We start from the raw sequence: 22,664 nt of genomic DNA on the forward strand, positions 1-22,664 counted from the left end.
ACCCCGGGGGTGCACTGGGTGCTCGGAATCTCTCTCTGCCGGTGGACATGCCCTCCGCCTCCTGCAGTGCACCCCAGGGTCTGCCACGGCAGAAGGGCTCCCCCAGCATCAGCTGGCGTGGCCCTCCCCAGACTGGGACGCCCTTCCCGTTTTAGGCAACCACTCCAGCGCCCTCTGCCCCTGCAACCCTCCCCTCCCGCCCGCCTCACTCACTGAACTCCTCGGCCTCCATCTTCACCTGCCTCTGGGGATGTTGGGTGTGACATGGTGGGTGGCTGCGCTTGCTCACCCGAGATCTAACCCCCACCTGCTGCCCCCCGCTCCATCTCACCCACTAAGACATGGCCACACCCCGGGGCCTTTCTTCTCTCCACATTCTAAATTCTGAAGTTCCAGGTCACTCTGAGGTTCTCAATAGCCGTCCTGCCCTGCACCCCACCTCCCCAGTGGCCTCACTGGGTTTCCTGGTCTCCCGACTCCCCTTAGGCTGCCCCGGCCAGCACCCAGGCACACAGACACCCCACTGAGACCATGTCCTCCCGCCAGTGTCCAGCGGCATGCAACCCGCCCCGGGACGTCCTGGCTGCCACCCCAGAGGCCCGCGCAGAACTGGGGACAAACGACACCCATGATGTGCTCGCAGAAACCAAGGCATGCCGCCGGCCCAGCCAGGCCCGCGGAGGTGGCAGGCCCTGGGGCAGCTGCGCTTGCGGGTCCGCTGTCCTCTTCCCTCCATGGTCTCTCCAGCTTCAAAACCAACATTGTGGCCCGCGGTGGTACGGCCTGCCCGCCATGGGTAGGGTGTGGCTGGGTTGGGCTTCATTCTCCCTCTGTGCCTACCAGCACCTGTCCCCTGCGGATCCTGCTCACATCGCCAGTCTCTTCCTTACCAGCCCTGTGGAGCTGTCACTGTGACGGCTGCTCTCCCCATCCTCTCCTTCTCTGGGGCCTCTGTGCTCCACGCCCCCACTGACGGTGCTCCCTGTTCTTCCCCAGCCCCTCTCCTTCCCCTGCAGCCGCTCCTGCCACCTCCCACCTGAGCACCCCCCGGGCCACGTTCCTGGTCCTGACCCTCTCCCTGCGGACGGTACCACCCACAGCCCACGCACTTCCCCGCCAGGATGCCCTGTGGGGAGTCGTATCAGTGCCCTCAGACCAAGGGGTCAGTCTGCCAACCAGGCCACGGCACTGTCTGTGCGGGAAGGCGCGGGGACAGTCCTCAACTGCACCACCCTCTTCCCCTCTGAACGTCCCTAACACCACACTGTGAGCTCCACCTGCTGCATACTTCGTGGGCGGGCCCCCACGTCTGTGTCCTCAGAGGGCCCTCCCTGGGGGCCTCCGTGTCCCCCTCCTAGGAGCACTGAGGGAGCCTTCTGGGCTGACCACCCGTCTTCAGTCTTGGCCCGGATTCCAGGCCGACCCCTCCAGCCACTCTAAACACGAGCCACACCGTGCCCCTACTTTATGTAGCAAGTATCCGCGTCTCTGCACTGCAGTGCTACACAATCGGGATTCCTTATCCCTTCTATTCAAAGAGAATTACTAAACATCTACTATGAAAGCGAAAGTGTCGGCTGCTCAGTCGTCTCTGACACTTTGCGACTCTTATGGACTGCAGGCCCCCAATTTCCCAGGCAAGAATACTGCAGTGGGTTGCCATTTCCTTCTCCACGGGGTTGGACTCATGTCTCCTGCACTGCAGGCAGATTCTTTACCTTCTGAGCCACCAGGAAACATCTGCTCTGGGCAGACATTATTCTAGGTCCCAGAGACAGATGAACAGACAATATAGATCTTTCCTGTGGAGATTATATCCTCATGGGGAAAAGCAGAATAAATACCATGTGTATAAGAACTTTGGATAACCACACATGCTTTGAAAAACACACCATGATGCACCTGAGTGCCAATGAGGCACTGCGGGAGAACTTCCCTGAGGAGGTGGCCTCGGAGCTCTTTGGGAATCACCCAGACCCCAGAAAAGGGCCTTCTAGGAAGAGCCAACAACTAAAGCAAACGGGGAGCTGCCACACGTGTCACAGACACGGACGGGTCCAGACCTCCTACGGCTCTAGAGGACACAGGAAGGAACCTGGATTTTATCATTCATCAAAAAATGTTAAGCAGGAGAGAGAGGATGTGATTTCTCTTTTAAAATCAACTTTGCTCGTGCTCAGTCGTGTCTGACTCTGCAAGCCCTGGACCGTAGCCCACCAGGCTCCTCTGTCCATGGGATTCTCTAGGCAAGAACACTGGAGAGGGTTGCTGTTTCTGCTCCAGGGGCTCTTTCCAACCCAGGGATCAAACTCACATCTCTTGCGTATACTGCACTGGCAGGTGGATTCTTTACTGCTGAGCCACTGGGGAAGCCAGAAATCAACTTTACTGTGCTGTAATTTACACATTTAAAAAAGTGCCCATGTTAGGTATGCATTTTAACAGGTTTGGGCAGACTTACACACCCATGTAACCACCACAATACACAAAGATGTGGAATGCTTCCATCATGACCAGAAGCACTCCCATGCCCCTTCCAGTTTCAGCTTTTCCATGCACCCACTTTGGTTACTTTGTATATGGTGTGAGGAAGGACCAAGGTTCATTTCTTCCCCACAGGGGCATCCAGCCTGTTTGCACCAGCTATAGAAAACACCCTCCTTTTTCAGTGGCTGGCCTTGCCCCCTTGTTGAACACAATGAGTCTATATCTAAACTCCTCCTTCTGTTCCACTAGTGCCGATGTCTTTCCCAAGGCTAATATACCATCCGGACCATACTGTCAATCTCATCTTTGTCTCTTCGGAGTTCACGTTCCCTGACACTTTAGATACCCAGTGAATTGCTGAATGAATGCATCTGTCTTCAAAAGCAGAAATTATCATTCCAACTGTGTGGATAAAAACACTGAAGAGGTACCAGGGATGATAAAGCAACTTCAGGTCACAGATTTCTTCAGCAGGAAAGACACACACACTCCCCACAGGGCTGGGTGCCTTCCTATCCTGGACAGCCCACATGTGACCCCCAGCAGGAACTAGGGGCCCAGGATCATGACACATTATCCCCTGGGACTATGGTTTTCTTTACGTGGCTCATCTTGTGGTTTTCTTTCAGCAGGAAGTTATCAAGCTGACCTGCTCCTTACAGAACAGTTAAGACATGGGCTCAGGTTTGACAGCAACTAGGCGAGGATCCCGGATCTAACCTCCCTGACTGCCTGGGTGTTTCTGGCCCAGGATTTACCAGTAACGACTGTTACAAGAATTTATGATCACATGTATGTCAAACATGCACTGCTTGGCTTGATAAATAAAAATTACTAATACAATGTACAAAGAATCCTTCACTGAAATTAATGCTTCTTGAGTACTCTAAGTTATATCACATCTTGTTTTCAGTTCTGTTGAATACATCGTGACTGCCGTCCCACCACTGGAAATCATGACAAATGATTTCCAGCCACGGTTCCTTTGAAGGGGCTCAGATCCGAGAAGCGTGAGCACAGTGGACAGCACCTGGGGGTCCCTCCGACTCCCTAGAGGGAGACAAGGGCAGATGCTGACCAAGGACCTCAGGGAGAAGGAGAAAGAAGTCACAGTAGGAGACAGGTTCTCATGAACACGTGCCGTAAATACACTGTGGCTTTTTCTTTTTTTTGGAATTAGGGAGAATTCAGTAAATGCAGACTTTAAACATAGTCAAAGCTATGGTTTTTCCAATAGTTGTGTACAGGTGTGAGAGCGGGCCATAAAGAATGCTGAGCACTGAAGAATTAATGCTTTCAAATTGCAGTGCAGAAGACTCTTTAGAGTCTCTTGAACTGCAAGAAAATTAAACCAGTCAATCCTAAAAGAATTTAACCCTAAATATTCATTGGAAACAGTGAAGCTGAAGCTGAAGCTCCAATAATTTGGTCACTTGACATGAAGCACTGATTCACTGGAAAAGACCCTGATGCTGGGAAAGACTGAGGGGAGGAGGAGAGGGGGGCGGCAGAGGATGAGATGGTTGGATGGCATCACCGACTCAATGGACATCAGTTTGAGCAAGCTCCGGCAGGCAGTGCAGGACAGGGGAGCCTGGCATGCTGCAGTCCCTGGGGTCACAAAGAGCTGGACACTCTTAGCAGATGATCAACCACGGGTCTGCGACGCATGAGTGCCGTGGACAGAGCCTGGGGTCACTCTGACTCCCTGGGGTGGGGGGAGGCCTGTGCAGACGCTGACCAAGGACCTCAGAGAGAAACAGAAAGAAGACATAGTAGGAGAGAGGTTCTCATGCATATGTGCAGTAAACACATTATGACATTTTTTTTTCTCACCCGCAATTAGGGAGAATACGGTAAACGGGAGATCGCACTAGGCTTTAAGATGCATAAATCAGAGGTACTTTCAAACAAAGGCTGGCCACGTGGTTTCTACTTTCCAACACATTGTGCCAGCCAGGACAAAGAGAAGAGGAGACTACTGTCCAATCATCTTCCAATCACGTCAGTCAGTGTTCTGGGCTAGAAACACAGCGACTGTTCCGGGCTGGCACCTGGTTCCCTCAGAGACTTTACCAGGTAGGGAGCCGAGGCATCACCCCCGCCCGCCCCCCATGCAGGCCAAGTAGGGAGCAGACTCATCCCTCCCCTCCTTCCCCATCTGAAAAGTCACCGAGGCACTTAGAGAACAGAATGTGTCATTTATGGGCTGTTTGTAATCCAGGCGTTTTTACTCTAAAACTCTCTGTGAACATTTATTTTTAAAAAGAAAGCATTTAATGCACATGAATGAATTAACAGTTTTTAATTAAGAATTCACCCTATTTCATGCCATGCCCTTTCAAGTTCAGATTTTTACAAAAGTATCTATTATGTGCTGGGCGCACTGCCAGGGACTTGCGGGGTCAACATGCCATAGAATGCAGAGTTACAGGCCGTGTCTACTTACGGTGAGAGACAGCAGCTGGCTCAGCGTGCTCTGCCGGTGCCAGGAGTGTGGGGGCAGGCTGGCGACACTGGGATGGGTGTTTGCTGCTGGCCTCCCCAGTCCCAGCCCCACTCCAGCGCTCCCTCATCCCCGGGAGTCCCATGGTGCAGACCCGAGTCCTAGTTGTCCCAGGGCAGGTACAGCTTGTTCCAGACTCCCTGACACCCCTCCCACACAAGACCTTGGCCCTCCCAGGGACTCAGGGCAGCTCAGCAGACTCTCCTCCCTCCCCACACCCAAGGTCCTGCCTCCTTCCTTCCACATCTGCTCTGCAGCCACACTGGGGTGGAAGCCCCAGGCAGCTGCTCAAGAGGCAGGAGTCGCCAAAGAAACAGAAAGACATCACGCCCCTTTGCACACTGGGAAAACATTCCACAAACGGACTTTGTTCAGCTTGTCAGACTTCACACGTGGCACTTCGAGAAGTTCAGTTAATATCACCGTCACACTCGGAAAGACATTTCAGCCTCTGAAGGGTAAAGCACGAGGGCTGAAATCCACCAGCTTAAAACACAGTCCTTCAGAATACAACAAGGAAGGCCACAGATCCCCAAACCAGGCCTACCCACGGCCACAATGGACGAATTGTTGAGGTTCATGGGCGCGCTCGGAAAACTTTCACAGAATACTTGACTTTAAAAATAAATGAAACAAAAGAGAAAACAGTCAGCAAGCATCAAAGGTTCTTTCTTCAGCTTGGCTGTTCCCCTACTTCCAAACAACTGCATTTTCTCTAAAAGTATTTTAATAAGATGCTTTGTGGAGTCTTACTTGCTATCTCTTCACCTATAGTAAAACATGACTATTGACCATGCAGTTCTGGAGTTGGAAGGGAAAGGGCCTCCTGTGTCAGGGTGTTCTGAACTACATGAATGTGCATGATTGTTTTTTTCTTGGCAGGGTCCATGCTGGCATTTCCCCATCAACTGTGATGAATAACTTTATACTTCATACAATGGGGTTTTGTCACAACATCTACAAAGAGTTATCACTGGTTTTCACTTGTGCATAAGTGATGTAAGCAGCACAGAGGCCACCCTTTAGATAAGACGCATTCTTGATCAGTCCCTACTCCTCGGGTGGTGGGAAATCTCAACTTCCTGTGGAATGGAGAGGCCTGACACACGCAGTACGTCGTAGATGCTAACATTCAAAACTGACAGCCTTGGGACTTCCCTGGCAGTTCAGTGGTGAAGACTGCCTTCCAGGGCAGGCGGGGCAGGTTCAGCCCCTGGCTGGGGAGCTAAGAATCCCACATGCCTTACAGCCCACCCCCACCCCGCAAAAAAACCCCATAAAACAGAAGCAACACTGTAACAAATTCAATAAAGACTTAAAAAAAAGAGTAGTCCAAATTTTAAAAACCCCACAAAATAAAAAAACACAAAAGAACTGATAGCCAGCTGCCACCTCCCTAGTTTGGCTATCTTTCTGGAACTTCCTTTCCTGTGTCTTATAATCAGTGAAAAACACCCACTCTAAGCTTTTTAACCTGGGCTTCCCTGGTGGCTCAGTGGTAAAGAACCCACCTGGCAATGCAGGAGATGCAGGTTCGATCCCTGGATTGGGAAGATCCCCGGAGAAGGAAATGGCAACCCACTTCCAGCATCCTTGCCTGGGAAGTCCCATGGACAGAGGAGCCTGGCTGGCTATGGGGTCACAACAGTAGGACACAACGGAGTGACCAAACAAGAACAAACCTTCTTTTACAAACACGGTTTAAAAATGATTTTCTTTTGCAATTTTAAAGAAAAATGACAAAATCCTGCCAGCCCACCCTTCCTCCGATGACTTGAGTCTTTAGGTGGTGGAGGTGACGTCTGAACACGGGCCGCGCTGTGTGTGTGCTCAGCCGCCCAGTCGTGTCCGACTCTGTGCGACCCCACGGACTGTAGCCCGCCAGGGTCTCTGTGCATGGGATTTCCCAGGCAAGAGTACTGGAGTGCGTTGTCATTTCCTTCTCCAGGGGGTCTTCCCAACCCAGCAATCGAACCTGGGTCTTCTGCATTGCAGGCAGGTCAGGCAGATTCTTGACCAACTGAGCTACAAGGGAGATGCCCGAGCACAGGCTAAGGGCATCTAAAGCCAAGATGAAGAGTTTTGTGGAGCAAGCATGCTCCTGCCATGGTGACTGCAGCCCAGCCGCAGCATTTAAGTCCTCAATCAGCTGAGTTCTGTCTCGATGTCCAAAGTCATGTTAAAGAAAGAGGGTCACTCAGTCCTCCTTGGAATCTGCCTGTGAAGGGATCCTGATGCCTCTCATCACACAAAGCCAGCTCCCAACCCAGACAGAGATGTGAAGGTTACATGAAAGGAGGAAGAGCATCTTTGGAAGCACGCCGCATCCGTCCACAGCACTGCGCAATAACTGAGGCGCTTCCCTGTCAGGCACATTGCTGGGATGTGGAGCTCACGCGGAGGACAGGTCCTTACCCCAGTCCTCCAGAGTCGAGGAGGAGGACACGGAGAGTGAACCGACCGTCACAGGACAGTGGGACAACCGCCGCGCCAGACAGGGCTCAAAGACCCACGTGGTACCAGACGGAGCCTGCAGTGGGGCAGGGTCCAGGAAGAGCCTCCTCCAGGAAGTGACCCTGGGGTCCAGCGACAAAGGAGTTTGCCAAGGGGGCCAGAGCCCAAAGAGACAACGGTGACTGGAGAGGACCTGGCACACGAGGGGAAATGTATATGACGGCGGTGGGCGGTTGAGTCACTAAGTCGTGTCCGCTTGAGACCCCATGGACTGTAGCCTGTCAGGCTCCTCTGTCCAATGGATGCTCCAGGCAAGAGTACTGGAGCGCGTTGTCATTTCCTCCTCCAGGGGATCTTCCACACCCAGGGATCGAGCCTGTGTCTCTTGCATTGGCAGGCGAGATTTTTTTTTTTACCACTGAGCCACCAGGGAAGCCCCAATATTATACAGATTTGTACGTCAAGGATGAGCTACACACAGGTAATGGGGGAGTGACCCCCAGACGAGGTTGGCAAGGTCACTGAACAATTCAGAAGGAGCTAGAACAAAAGGGCTCATTCTACTCTATGAACCACACTGACGTTCAGGCCTCTACAGCATTGTACACCTGGTTATTTTTCTGATATGCAAAAAGTACCTAACTTTTCAAAAATGGATGTTTTAAATCACTGCTTTTCAAACCTAACAACGAATGAGAGACCCCAAGATGTCATCTCTGTAATACTTAGTTTTAATGGATCCAGCATAATAAGAAACCCTTCTTGGATCTTCATTTTTTCCCACATGCTGTGCCTTTTCTGATTAGAAGTAAGAATCATCTTACTCCTCTGCCACCTTCTTCCCCTTTTCTGTGGAGAGCAGCATGGAAGCACACACTACCATAAGTGAAACAGAGCCAGCAGAAATCTGCTGTATGTCGGGAACTCAAACTGCACCTGGGGATGGGAGAGGGTGGGACATGGGAGGGAGGGACCAGACGGAGGGGACACATGTATACCTATGGCTGATGCTCGGTGATGCTTGACAGAAAACAACAAAATTCTGTAAACCAATTATCCTTCAATTAAAAAACAAATAAATTAAAAATAAATAAATATTTTAAAAAGAGGAAAAAAGTAGGATTCATATAAAATAAAGCTCTCATAAATATAATGTTTAGAAAAGGAGAAAGAGAAAAAGAACGGTATTAAAGGTTTTCTGCTAGTTAGGTGCTCAGTCGTGTCCGACTCTTTGCAACCCCATGGATTGTAGCCCACCAGAATTCTCTGTCCATGGGATTCTCCAGGCAAGAATACTAGAGTGGGTTGCCATTCCCTTCTTCATGGGATCTTCACCTAATGACTACTGTCAGGCAAGATAAAAACAGGTGTATTGCACGTATCTGTTCACGAAACAAGAATGTTATGTCTGGAAAACCCCGGGTGTCTCTTCTCAAAGGTTTTTTTTTGTGTGGGGTTTTCTGTTTGTTTTGGTTTTTTAACACAAGGTAAGACAGAGAGGCCAAAGAAGGCAACAGACTGCCTGGGGACATAGTTTAGTGGCTTCAAACCAGAATAAAACGTCATGCCCATCTCAGATCTGGTATTGCACTAAAACCTCTGGGCTCCATAAAGGCAGTTTTTCATTGTTCTGGCAGCTGAGACAGACACCGAGGGCTGTTCTAATCACAAGAGTATCTTTCAGAAGAGTTTATTGATGTTTTGGCCTGTATTTTACATCTTTGAATTCTCATTTCAAATGAACAGTCTAAAACAGTTTGGGGCCCAATTAAAGAAAATCCTTACTTGATCAGAGAGATACTTCCTCAGAAATCTGACAGTCCAGGGAATAAACCAAACCTGGGGACTGAATACAAAGAGGATGCAACCCCTGGTGAGGGGGTACCTTTGTGCTGCCAAACACGTTCCTGAAGCACAGTAGGAGGCAGAGAGGAGCTGGGGACGCTGCGTTGGCATTTTTCTCTCACGTCTGACACCGTGACGATCAGATCATGTATCAGACTTACAGCTGGTACAGAAGCACCTTGAGCTGTTTCTCACTTTCTCTTCCTGTCTCTATCACTAGGTATTTTTCTAGATTCTCCTTCCACTTATAAAAAAAAAAAACCTGAAACTAAATTATGTCCTTTCAAAACATTCTCCCTATTCTTTGGAGTGTGTATATAGGGAGATTCGGTCAAACATCAGTTTGATACCTGGGTGGGAAGATCCCTGGAGTAGGAAATGGCAACCCACTCCAGTAGTCTTGCCTGGAGAATCCCACTGACAGAGGAGTCTGGCGGGCAACAGTCCATGGGGTTGCACAGAGTCAGACACGACTGAGCACGCATGCATGCTGCTATAGGGAGATTCAAATTTTTATTCTAGAGCAATTAATTTTCTCTTACTGGCTAATCTACAGCATAGCTTCAGCTGACCTTCCATCCTTCCTCCTTTAATTTCACTGCGAGTCCATTTCCAAGACACTCAGGATGTATTTGGTAAATAAGCTCCTCCGTGCAAAGTCAGACCAGGCAGGAGCTGGGGCGCATATGGGAGCCTAGACGTCTCCACAGGCCAGGACTGCCTTCCCGCCTGGAACAGCAGCCAGAGGCGCCCATATTCTGGAGTGATGCATGAAGGATGGGCTGATCCCGAGTGCCTGCCCACGAGGCCGGTGCTCTGCCTGGGTAGAGGGGTAGCCTCCTCCCCCGAGACTGCATAAACCAGAGATCAATATTCTTAACCTGCTTTCTAAACATGATATTCAGGCCTGAAACGATTGTATGTTTAGATTTTCTCAGATCCTGGCACACACGGTAAACACTTAAGGCCCCTTTCTCAACCCAATCTGCCTGTACATGAACGACCTCCCACTGGCCAAGGGTGACGCCCCGTGTGGACTGGGTGGGGGAGGGGGGTTCCGCCACTGACTGGGGTGCATGGCTGGTCATTTCTTCTCCAAATCCACCATCCTGTGACCACAACAAGCAGGGGTGTGGCTGTGCTGTGGAGGGAAAGAGTTGGGAGGTGTGTCTGCAGACCAAGGTCCTCCTGCAGGAAATGAAGCGGGACAGAACACCAGATCGCCAGCTGCTTCTGAGCTCTTCCTTTAGATAGACTGCCTTACGGGCTTCCCAAATGGCTCAGTGGTAAAGAATTCGCCTGCAATGCAGGAGACGTGGGTCCGATCCCTGGGTTGGGAAGATCCCTGGAATAGAAAATGGCAACCCACTCCAGTATTCTTGCCTGGGAAATCCCATGGACAGAGGAGCCTGGTGGGCTATAGTCCATGGGGTAGGGTCACAAAGGGTCATACACGAGTAAGTATACACACACATGCTCACACACATACCTTACTGGGCATCCTCGCGGACCCTGCTTTCCTCCAAATTCCACCCATTTCTTAAGAATTCTAGGTAACTGTGTCCATTCTTTACCACAAATCTAAGTTTAAAACATAAACCACGGTCTCCCTAGAGCTCAGCCTTCGACATATCCTTGCGGGAGAGGCAGGGCACTGCCCACGAGTCCCTGGGCAAAGAGGCCAGGACGTGGGCAGGGCCAAGGACTCAGGCCTGAGAGGTGAGTGAGGCTGATGGGACTCTGGCACGTACCTATGATTGCAGAAATGGCATTTATATTTCACAGAGTCGAAACCACCCCTCATTCCTGGTCTCCCTGGTGTCTGATTAGTGCCATTGAGAGTCACCGAACAGGGACTGGATCACCTGGGGATTCTTCCTTCATCAGAATAAAATCTCATCTATTTGAGAAAATATGCTCGTAACTGGAGAGAGCAGTTAAGAAGCTTTTGTTCTCCTTTACCAGCCCCACTGTCACAAGCAGAGTCGCATGAGTGTTCTTAGCAGGCTCTCTCTAAGAGCCAGACCTTAACAAGGACAGAAGAGATTCTGTACCTCCAGCTCTACTAGACTCAACTCTTGTTAACAGCATGAAAACAACACCCCTTATGCTCATCCGGCATTTACGATTTACAATACAGAGCCGCGGATATTACCTCTCGGAGCCTTGCCGCGGCCCTGTGACACGGGGAAGGACCGTGTAGATCTGTCTACACTGACAGCGAAAGAGGCAAAGGCCAAGCTGCCCGCCCGCACGGGGGAGGCCCCGCAGGACCGTGTGACCCTGGCCACAGTGACTGGGGGCCGGATGTCACGGCCAGGGCAAACTGGCTAAATGCCACTAACAACCAAACTGCCGTAACTGCCATTTTCAAACGGTAATTTTAAAATATTTTGATATTATTTTTTAAGTTATTGTTTTGAAATTTTGTATATAGAGCAATAATTCCCAAAATGTGGTTGAACCAGAATAACCTTCTAGCTGAGTTCAATGCACATATCTTAAGGTCAATCTTCTCTAAAGTTTAAGTGTGTTTCAATGTGACACTGTGGAAAATTATCTTCACAAAAACACCAGAAGAAAGTTGAAAACATGGCTTTAGTGTTTTCCATCACAGCAAACTGGAAAATTCTTACAGATATGGGAATACCAGACCACCTTACCTGTCTACTGAGAAACCTGTAGGCAGGTCAAGAAGCAACAGTTAGAATCAGACATGGAACAACAGACTGGTTCCAAATTGGGAAAAGAGTATGTGAAGGCCGTATGTTGTCACCCTGCTGATTTAACTTATATGCAGAGTACATCATGTGAAATGTCGGGCTTGATGAGGCACAAGCTGGAATCAAGACTGCCCAAAAAATATCAATAGCCTCAGATATGCAGATGACACCACCCTTATGGCAAAAAGTAAAGAGGAACTAAAGAACCTCTTCATGAAGGTGAAAGAGGGGAGTGAAAAAGCTGGCTTAAAATTCAACATTCAAAAAACTAAGATCACGGCATCTAGTCCCATCACTTCATGGCAAATAGATGGGGGAAAAAATGGAAGCAGTGACAGACTTTACTTTCTTGGGCTCCAAAATCACTGCAGATGGCAATTGCAGCCATGAAATTAAAATATGTTTGTTCCTTGGAAGAAAAGCTATGACCAATCTATACAGCATATTAAAAAGCAGAGACATTATTTTGCCAACAAAGGTTCATCTAGTCAAAGCTATGGTTTATCCAGTAGTCATATATGGATGTGAGAGTTGGACCACAAAGCAAGCTGAGCACCGAGGAGCTGAGGCTTTTGAACTATGATGTTGGAAAAGACTCTTGAGAGTCCCTTGGACTGCAAGGAGATCAAACCGGTCAATCCTAAAGGAAATTAGTCCTGAATATTCTTTGGAAGGACTGATGCTGAAGCTGAAGCTCCAATACTTTGGCCACCTGATGTGAACGGTCGACTCATTGGAAAAGACCCCGATGCTGGAAAAGATTGAGGGCAGGAGGAGAAGGGGATGAGAGAGGATGAGATGGTTGGATGGCATCACCGACTCAATGGACATGAATGTGAGCAAGCTCTGGGAGTTGGTGAAGGACAGGGAGGCCTCGTGTTGCAGAGTGAGACGTGATTGAGCAACTGAACAGCAACAGCACACTCTCTGAAGGAAGCTTTGCTTTTCTCCAGGCTCGAACGGGAGAAGGCCCTGCCGGGCTACGCACACTCTCCAGGTGTTCTCGATGATTTCTCAGCTGGGCAGTCAGATTCCTCTCAGTGATAAAAACAATCAGGACTCAGTCATCTCAATTAACTGGAACTCAAAGTATTTAAGAAGCTCACTATTATCAGTTTAGTTCATATTGCTCTGGGGCTTAAGAAATTTCTTAAGACCAGATCTTTACACTCATACATAATTAAGCACTAACCTGAGTAAATACTGCAGAAATTCAGAGGAAGGCCAGCTAGAAAGGTCCCAGAATGTTCACTGGGGTTGGCCAGGACTTGAAGGGCAAGAAAAGGAGACAGGACAGTTTTCCAGGAGGAGCAATGGCTTAGTTTAGCCAGTAGGGCATGGCCCACCATTAAAAACAAAAATCTTCCTTACAGTACATTTTAGCAGGACTCATGTGGCAAGAGTCAAGTCACTGGAAAAGACTCTGATACTGGGAAAGACTGAGGGTAGGAGGAGAAGCAGACACAGAGAATGAGATGGTTGGATGGCTCACCAACTCAGCTGGCATGAGTTTGAGCTCATTCCCCAAGACAGTGAAGGACACGGATCCTGGCAAGCTGCAGTCCATGGGGTCACAAAGAATCGGACACCACTTAGAGACTGAACAGCACCAACAACAGGCAATGCATCTGCTGTGCGCGCTCATCGTGAGACACCAGCTTATCAGGTCACTCCTTCAGGCCAGGGCTTCTTAGGGGCAATGATAAAGAGGATTTCAGGACAGAGATCCATTACCTCAGTGGAGGAAGAGGAGACAGCCAGAACCCAGAGAAAGGAAGAGATGGACCCGCTACAAAGGCAGAAGGGTCAAGCCTACCAGAGGTCCTGGGGTCAGACGTGCAGGGGGAAAAGCCCAGCCCCCAGTAAAGCAAACGATTAGTAATATTCAAGCATTTTCTGGAAATTAATTTCAAGTTTCTCAAAAGCATTTTAAAATGGATTTCAAAAGCCAGGTTATCTTTGGGACATCTAACGGAGCTAGACTCACTCAGAGACCAAGTCATCTAGGGCTGTCCAAACCCCGGAGGACAAAAACCTTCCACCCAGTCCAGGAACAGAAATCTACAGGATGAAACTAACAACAGCATCTGACAAGCGAGCAAGCTCCACAGCTGCTGAAGTTTAAGCCATTCCACAGCCATCCTGGAGTGTGCAGACCGAGTGAAGACCTGGGTGAAGCTTGGAGGCAAACCCTATGGCAGTCTTCACTCCAATGCCTTCTCCTGCCGAGGGCCAGAGAAGCTGGGCTCTTTACCTTTAAGAAAGCAGAGGGGCTGTACACCTAACTACCCTTTTAGAGTGGACAAAGGAGTCAGCAGGCCAAGCTGGGATGGGCCCCACTGCCACAAATGTCAGAGAGCTCTCCGCACATTCAGGGAAGTCGGGGGAAAGTGCTAATCAAAGGGGAGAAACACTTAAATCAGGCACAGCCCTGGGTAGAGCAGCCATGCGGGCAGAAGAGGCATCACAACTCCTGCGTGAAGTAGATGTTTTTCTGGAACTCTCTTGCTTTTTCGATGATCCAACGGATGTTGGCAATTTGACCTATGGTTCCTCTGCCTTTTCTAAATCCAGTTTGAACATCTGGAAGTTAACTGTTCACGTACTGTTGAAGCCTGGCTTGGATAATTTTGAGCATTACTTTGCTAGCGTGTGAGATGAATGCAATTGTGCAGGAGTTTGAGCATTCTTTGTCATTTACTTTCTTTGGGATTGGAATGAAAACTGACCAACCAAGCCGGATAATCACCAGAGAATTAATCCCTTCTTTCTTTCTCCCTTGTCTGGCTTAGGAAGTCTGTGCCCTGCAGCAGTGCCGTGCTGACTACAGCCCTGGGGCTTGCCTGGTGGCCCAGATGGTAAAGAATCTGCCTGCACTGCAGGTGACCAGGGTTCCATCCCTGGGTGTGAAGATCCTCTGGAGAAGGGAATGGCAACCCACTTCAGTATTCTTGCCTGGAGATTCCCAGGGACAGAGGAGCCTGGCGGGCCCCAGTCCATGGAGTTGTGAAGAGTGGGACACAACTGAGCGACTCACACTAAGTAACCTGGGCTTTCCTGCTCTGCCACCATCAGCTTCAGCTCCCTCTCGCTAAACCAGTCTCTGGCCCACAGCCCCTCACACCCCTGACAGATGCGCCTCTCCCCTCCTTGCCCCTGCGGCTGTCGCATGCAGGGCTGAGCCTGGTTTCAGTGCTCACTCCTGACTAGCATTGCCCTGAGGATCCTGTCCTGGCTTGTCTGCCTGCAGTCCACACTCCGAGGGGCTGCTGAAGTGGGCTGACTCTGAGAGATCTGATTCAGACGTCCTCCAGGTCTCATCCTGCCACTAGTATAAAACAAGTCCACGGCAGGACACACGGGATCCTCCATTCAGACTCCTGCCTGCCAGAGCTTTCTCAGTACCCATGTACTCTAGACCTGCTGCCTTCCAGTCTCACACACCTGGAAACCCCTACTCAGCCCTCAAGTCTTGGTCCAAAGCCATCCAGGACTCCCCAGACAGCCCCAGACACTGCTCTACTCACTGAGCTTCACCCAGAACCTCACACTTTCACTGTAATCATCTTTGTGCACAGCTGTCCTTCCCCTAGATTATAAGCTCTCAAGTTATCAATATGTGCTGAAATGAATCAGTGAATGGATGAGAGAAGCTTATCTGAAGGCAGAGATTTGGGGACATCGGTGTGTGGGTGACTGGTACGGTCATGGAAAAAAATAGATCACCCCGAAGGAACACAATGGACCTCATGATGAGAGGAGTAAGGTTAGAAACCAGGAAAGGAAAGATAAACCCTTAGAGAACAACAAGCCTGTACCCCAGAGCCTAAGGGAGAGGAGCTTCAAGACAGAGCAGCTTACACTGAGCTTGTCCTGAACAGTGTAAAATAATAGTTACTGCATCTTTATACTCACTTAAGGAAGTCGAGGTATAAACCTTACAAAGTTATGCAGATGGAAGCTAAACTACAGATTCACAGCCGCGTTTTCATTAAGGCAAGTTTTGATCACGTCTCAGTGTTGCTCCTAGGATTGGATTTTGTCAGCGCAGGGCTTCCTTTGCCATGCTGTTGGAAAGATCTGTTCTCCCTTACTAATTTTTCTACATGTAGTTCAATTTCAACTTGGAGCTACTCTTGTCACACTAAGGTAGAAGATTTGTTCAGATTTGGTCTTCCAGACACACAGAGATGTCAATTTACCCCAACTACAGGTTTTTACAGGACCGATATTAAGCCCTTGTACGTGAAAGAGACTGTACATAAAAGAGGCTGGAAAGGATTTTTGGATTTCTTACATTTAAATCCGTAAGTTAGGGTGTCTGGTATGATAGCTGTCACTTGCCCCCCAGCAGATACGGTGCCTACAGCAAACACTGCTGATGGGCGCGGCAGCTTTTCAGTTGAGTCCCTACGAGCCCATGACCTGGCAGACAGCTCCCACCCACTGGTCAGAGTTGGCCCAGGTGACCTGGCATCACCTCAAAATAGCATGTTCAACCTGACTTGCCCACAGACTTGCCCCGTGTTCCCGTCTGCTGTGCTCCGTGTGTGTTCAGCAGAGCAGCTGTCTGTTAAGAGGACAGTGACAGGAAGCTCAGTCTGGCACTCTGTGATGAACTAGAGGGGTGGCCTGGGGATGGGAGGGAGCTCAAGAGGGAGTGGATGTATTAATATGTATCATTATGGCTGATTTGCATTGTTGTAAGCAGAAACACAACACTGTAAAAATTAAATAACAAATAAAATAAGGTACAAGGATATACTGTAAAATATGGGAACACAATCAATATTTTATAATCACTACAGATGGAGTACAACCTTTAAAAAAGTGTGAATCACTGTATTGGACACCTGTAATTTATATAACAGTGTACAACTATACTTTAATAAAAAAAGAAGAAAGAGGACAATGAACAGAAACAAAATAGTCAAAATGTGACCACGCCACTGCTTTACTGTCTCCATTCTTCCTGTACTAATGAACTGTGAATGCAAGTTTTCTTAAGCTCTTTTTTAAAATTAATTGTTTGGCTGCATTGGGTCTTAGCTGCAGCCCATGGCATCTTCCATCTTCCTTGCTGAACTCGGGATCTTTAGCTGGAGCATGTGAACTCTCAGCTGTGACACGTGGGATCTAGTTCCCTGGACAAGAGATTGAAGCCAAGGCCCTCCCACACTGACAGCAAGGAGTCTCAGTTACTGGACTACCAGCGAAGTCCCGACCTAAACTGTTAACTTCACACATGCACACTAAGGTCATTTCAGATTAAAGAGGAGAACTGAGATATACGACACGCTGGTTCCAGATTCCCCACTGCCACGGACCACCTCAGGTTACACACCCTTTGTCGAACTGCCCTGTGAATCCTGGGGTTTAGGCAGATAAAACAGCAGCAGTTTGTCAATCACGTGCTCCTGTTTAATAAAAGTCCTTAGGTGATGCCCCATTATTTATCAAAAATAGGATGAAATCCAAACTCCTCTGCCCCAGCCCCTGATCCCATCACACCAGACCTTTCCTTGTGTATGGTCAGATGCCCTTTCTCAGGCTCCCTCCTAAGGCACCAAGTCACAAATTTAGTGACTTAGAACACACCTCTGTTATCTTTTGATTCTGCAGGTGAAAAGTTCCCCATGGGTCAGGATGGGCTAAGCAAGGAATTGGCAGGAGGGTGGGGGAGGTTCATCGGCGTCCTCACCTTCACCAGCTGCCACAGGCTGTCCCGCCCCTGCCTCCCTCCCCGTTTCCTGGCCCTTCCATCTTCAAGGGCAGCAATGGCCAGCGAGTCCTCCTCACATGCATCTGACACTGACTGGGCTTCCCTGGTGGCTCAGCGGTAAAGAATCTGCCTGAAATACAGGAGATGTAGGAGACTCAGGTTCGATCCCTGGGTTGGGAAGATGCCCTGGAGAAGGGAATGACAACCTACTCCAGTATTCTTGCCTGGGAAATCCCATGAACATAGGAGCCTGGAGGGATACAGCCCATGGGGTCGCAAAGAGTCGGACGAGACTGAGCACACATGCATACACACTCTGCTTCTCTCTTCCACCAGTAAGCACGCTTGTGATGACATGGGGCACACTGGATAACCCAGAACAATCTCTCCATCTCCAGATCCTCCATCTAATCCACCCGCAAAGTCCGGAAGGTCACATCTTGGGCGGGGAGGGAGGGCATTAGCCTAACTACCATCATGGTGGTCCGTTTGTCTGGAGAGCCCACTTCCAGCCAGAAGATGCCTATCCAATTCCTCAGGCATTCCTATCATTGTCTCTATTATCATGAGGCCCCTTCCCCTCCCAACCCAAGGGCCTCCTTCCTGCACATTTTCGGTTCCTGGTACAGATGCCTCTTGGGCAGCACTTACCTTGTTATTTGTGCTCAAGCCTGTCTGTCTGACTAGATTGTGAATCACCATGTCTTACTCATTTCTGCAGCCTCAGGGGCTTGGCTATAAAGATGGTGGGGAGGAAAAATAAATGTGATGTTTTAATGAGTAAAGACCTCAGGCAGAGGCAAGACCAATAAACACACAGGGCTTCTGTGCTGAGCGTAACTTAGAAACTAGTTCTGACAGCTCTTCACTGGTCCTTATCACATGATCAACCAAGCCCTTTAATCCGTTAACCATTCCAGGGAGGTTTTTCAGCAAACTTAAAAATCAACCATTTGCATCTAAGGCTGTTTCTAACTTTATAATTTTATTTATTTATTTATTGGCTGTGGTGGGTCTTCATTGCTGCACAAGCTTTTCTCTAGTTGCAGCGAACAGGCTTCTCATTGCAGAGGTTTCTCGTGTTGCAAAGCACGGGCTCTAGGGCACATGGGCTTCAGCAGTTGTGGAGGACAGGCTCAGCTGCTGCACGGCACGTGTGATTCGCCCAGATCAGGGATCGAACTCATGTCTCCTGCACTGGCAAGCAGACTCTTTACCAGTGAGCTGCCAGGGAAGCCCTTTTCTAACTTTCCTGTGATTTGCCATAGATCACAAAGTGCTGTCAAGTGTCCTCCTGGGCTTGGCTAGAAAAGGGCGAGCCACACACCAAATGCTTGGTTAGATGTTGCATTGGGGAATTATTATCTGCACTATTTCTGCCCCAGGAGAAGGAAACGGCAACCCACTCCAGTATTCTTGCCTGAAAAATCCCATGGACAGAGGAGGAGCCTGGTGAACTTCAGTCCCCAGGGTCACAGAGTCGGACACGAGTGAGTGAATGGGCACATGCACTACTTCTGAATTCCAAGAAATGATCCTTGACCAAATCTGACTACTGTGTTGTGTGTTAAAAGCAACCTCACCACAATAACTATTTGGTATTAGGATGCAGCCTGAGAACACAAGTCCCACCATAACAGATAAGCTTTATTTACATGTATGTAGTATACAGAGGACGTTTTGAACTGGATGCACTGCTACAGAAAGGGGAAGCACATTTTCTCAATATTTGACTTGGCTCTTTCTCAAACTTCCAAAAGTTTCTATAAATACATTAAGAAAAATGTTTAGGAGCAATGAATACCACCAACCAAACTTTTTGAGTAAAATGAAGAATTGCAGGTCTAATTTGCAGAGTCAGCATGGTGCTGTTCTTGTCGTCTGGACACTTGCAACCTGTTTTCCCATTCCATGCCATGAAGCAATTCGATGTCAACTTGCTATGGAGTCAAATGCTCTTGTTATTAAATCTCAGTCACCTCAGGCAGGACACACAGCCCACATGGGGAAATGGTTTGGAGCATCTGGAATGTGAGCTGGTACCACCTCACACAGGAACAAACATTAAAAGCTATCCACAACCCAAGGAAAAGCAAATGCGCCTCAAAAGTCTATTAGAATCTATAAAGAGCACAGAGCAGATGTTTTGTAACACGCTTAATAAATAAAACAACTGTATCCACTAAGGGGTGCTTCTGGACACCAGCTTAAGAATTAGAACTTCAGTTAGAGGCAGAACTATTTCTCACTGGAACAAGGATTGTTTTCCTTGCTTCAGAAATCCAGTAATCATAAGGGTGGTAATGGTGCCAAATGTTTCAAGAACGAGCAAAAACTGTGGTAGGATCTACAAACTGCATTTGTCAGGAAAGTTACAAGCCCAGCAGAACTACATTGTTCTAACTTACTCCTTTCTGAAAACATTCATTTTCCATCTTCCATTTCATCCTGAACAATTTTACTATGTTCAGCATAGTAGCAACTGAGAAAAAATATGTTTCATTTAGAAACAAAAGTGAGAAAACTTTATATATATATATATATATATATATATATATAAACACTGCGCTTCTGCCACACGGTATTTCCAAGTTCTTATACATCTAAAATACTGCACAATAAAGATGGCTACAGTAACCCAACTTCTCTGTAACAAGTATGCTGAAAAACAATGACAATTCAACCATAAGAGACTCTTTTCTACACTGTGAGCAGATAATGCACCTACAAACATTTTTTTTTCCTTTTTGCTAGTTTTTTTTATAAGTCTTGCAAGCTCAAGCTTTTTTTTTTTTTTTGGACGGGAAGGCGGGTTAATGGTCGGGCTTAAAATAAACCGGGTTTGCAATTACTCTGTTTTTCAAGCCGATGAAGCACGTTTTCCCATTTCATGCCATGAAGCAATTCGATGTCAACTTGCTATGGAGTCAAATGCGACAAACTCCGGGAGCTCCAGCGGAGGCGGCGGCTTGCTGCGCGCACAGCTCCCCGCTCTCCTGCGGCACCAGGACGCGCCGCCAGCACTCGTGGCCTGCGGGGCCCAGGACAGTGCACACCCCCAATCCGGTCACCAAGGTCCGGTGACCCGGGCGGCCCGGAATCGGGGAAGGCCCCGCCATGGCTTGACGTCCCCTTTCCTCCGAGACCTGCCGGCTCCTCGGCTGCGCGCGGTGCACACCGTGCTCCTCGCTGTAGGAGGGCTACGACACGAGCCTGGGACGCGGTGTCCCCAAACCGCTGCTCTGGGATTCCCGCAGCATCTTGCGACCCTGGAGCCCACTGCGGGGACCCGGGCGCCTCCCAGAGCGCAGCCCCGGCGGCGGGCTCCTCCAGCCCCAGAGCCCCAAAGTTGCGCGGCCGCAACCGGGGCGACTCGGCCACCATGCGGTGCAGGGCTCCCCACCGCCCGCGCCCCGCCCGCCGGCGCCCAGCTAACCCGGCTAACCTGACGCCGCCTCGCCACTCCGGCGGCCGCCGCGCGCTCCTCGCCATGGCCAGCCTGAGAGCCGAGCCGCGCCGACGCCCGCAGCCTCTCGGCGGCTGTCCCTGCCCCCGCGCCCGCTGAGGTGCGGGCTGCGGAGACTCCCGGAGCCCAGCCTCCCGGAGTAGACCAGAGCGGAGCCGAACGGCAGGGCGGAGCATGCCCAGTGCGCTCGCCGCGGCGCGGCCGGGTCTTCGCTGCAGCGCGGAGGGGCGGGGCGAGCGGCGGGGCTGGGGGTGGTGGGCCGGCCCGCGGGGGAGGGGCCAGGGCCGCGAGGCGGGGACCCAGCCCCTCGGTCCAAGCGGCCCTGCGGCGGTACCCCGAGCCCGCTGTCTCCGGCCAGCGCCTGCTCCGTGCGGCCTCGGCAGTCCCGGAGGAGTCCCGGGCTCCCGCCCTCAAGGCTGGGGACCCGCGCTGGACCCGCGACGCTGCACCGCTCCCGCACCTACCCTTGCAGGGACCCCGTGCGGCCGCGAGGAGCCGCAGGAACGGGACGTCAACGGGCGGCTTCTGAGCCGGCTCTCGGGATTCTAGACCTCCTTCTGGACTACTTGTAGTTTCTAAGTTTTCTCTAGTGACCACTGCGGGGCTTTTTCAGTGAGAAAGACAGGTTTTCCAAGGCGCCTGCAGAAGTTGAGCTGCCCGGCCTCGCTCGGCAAGTGAGCCTCTTTGCAGACCCGCGGGACCGCGCGCTGCGGGGGCTGGGACCCGGCTCCTTCTAGGGCCGCCCCCACGCGGCGGCCACGCCCAGCCACGCCCACACCGGTTCCAGGGTCCCGCCCCCCGGGCTGCGGCGAAGACCCGGCGCGGCGGACTGCTCGCGGCGCCGCGGGAGCGGACGTTCGCCGGGCTGCAGCCCCGCGAGGGCCGACTGGCCCTGTTCGGCTCTCCACACGCCGCTCTCTCCCCGTCCCCTGTGAGCTTCGCGGGCGAGCGTCCAGACCCCAGCCGCCGGCCCGGCCGCAGGAGCGGGTCAGCACCCGACTGAGCATGCTCGCCCGCTCGCCGCCGCGTCTGGACGCAGCCGGGCCTCCGGGTCCGGCCGCGCAGGGGCGGCGCAGGTGCGCGGTCCGGGCGCAGGTGCGTCGGAAGCAGCCGTGCCGGGAGTGGAGGGGGTCTGGCTCACGAGCGAGTGAACCTAGAAACCCTGTTTCAACATTAGTTTCATGACCTCAGGAACTTTCAGCTGGTTTTTTCTTTCAGGAAGCCTGAACCCTTCATTCCTGCCTCCAGGGTAGGAAGCATCTTTGACAACCGCACGAGGACACGACATTGTCACCTGGTTTTTCAAACATAAGGCCTTGTCCTCACTCTCAGGTCATTCTGCAATATGATAGTCCTCTTTGTCTTCAGGCAGGTCTTCTCTGAGACCCCACACTCTCCGGGGCCCTGCAGGACTGCGTTCGGCCACCTTGGATGAATTTGAGGTGGGCATGGGAACTTCTT

The 22,664-nt window shown here is 50.5% G+C and overlaps 1 protein-coding gene across 1 annotated transcript in view; it reads right to left on the reverse strand.

Moving 5' to 3' along the window:
- MFAP3L (microfibril associated protein 3 like) overlaps positions 1–21,251 on the reverse strand; it is a 52,002-nt gene extending 30,751 nt beyond the window's left edge. Inside the window, exon 1 of the mRNA XM_061132970.1 lies at positions 21,183–21,251. The gene's annotated coding sequence lies outside the window, so the exon portion shown is untranslated. The remainder of the gene's footprint in view (positions 1–21,182) is intronic.
- Positions 21,252–22,664: the final 1,413 nt, after the last annotated feature.

This window comes from Dama dama, chromosome 29 (assembly GCF_033118175.1).
Source record: "Dama dama isolate Ldn47 chromosome 29, ASM3311817v1, whole genome shotgun sequence".
Taxonomy (NCBI): Eukaryota; Metazoa; Chordata; class Mammalia; order Artiodactyla; family Cervidae; genus Dama; species Dama dama.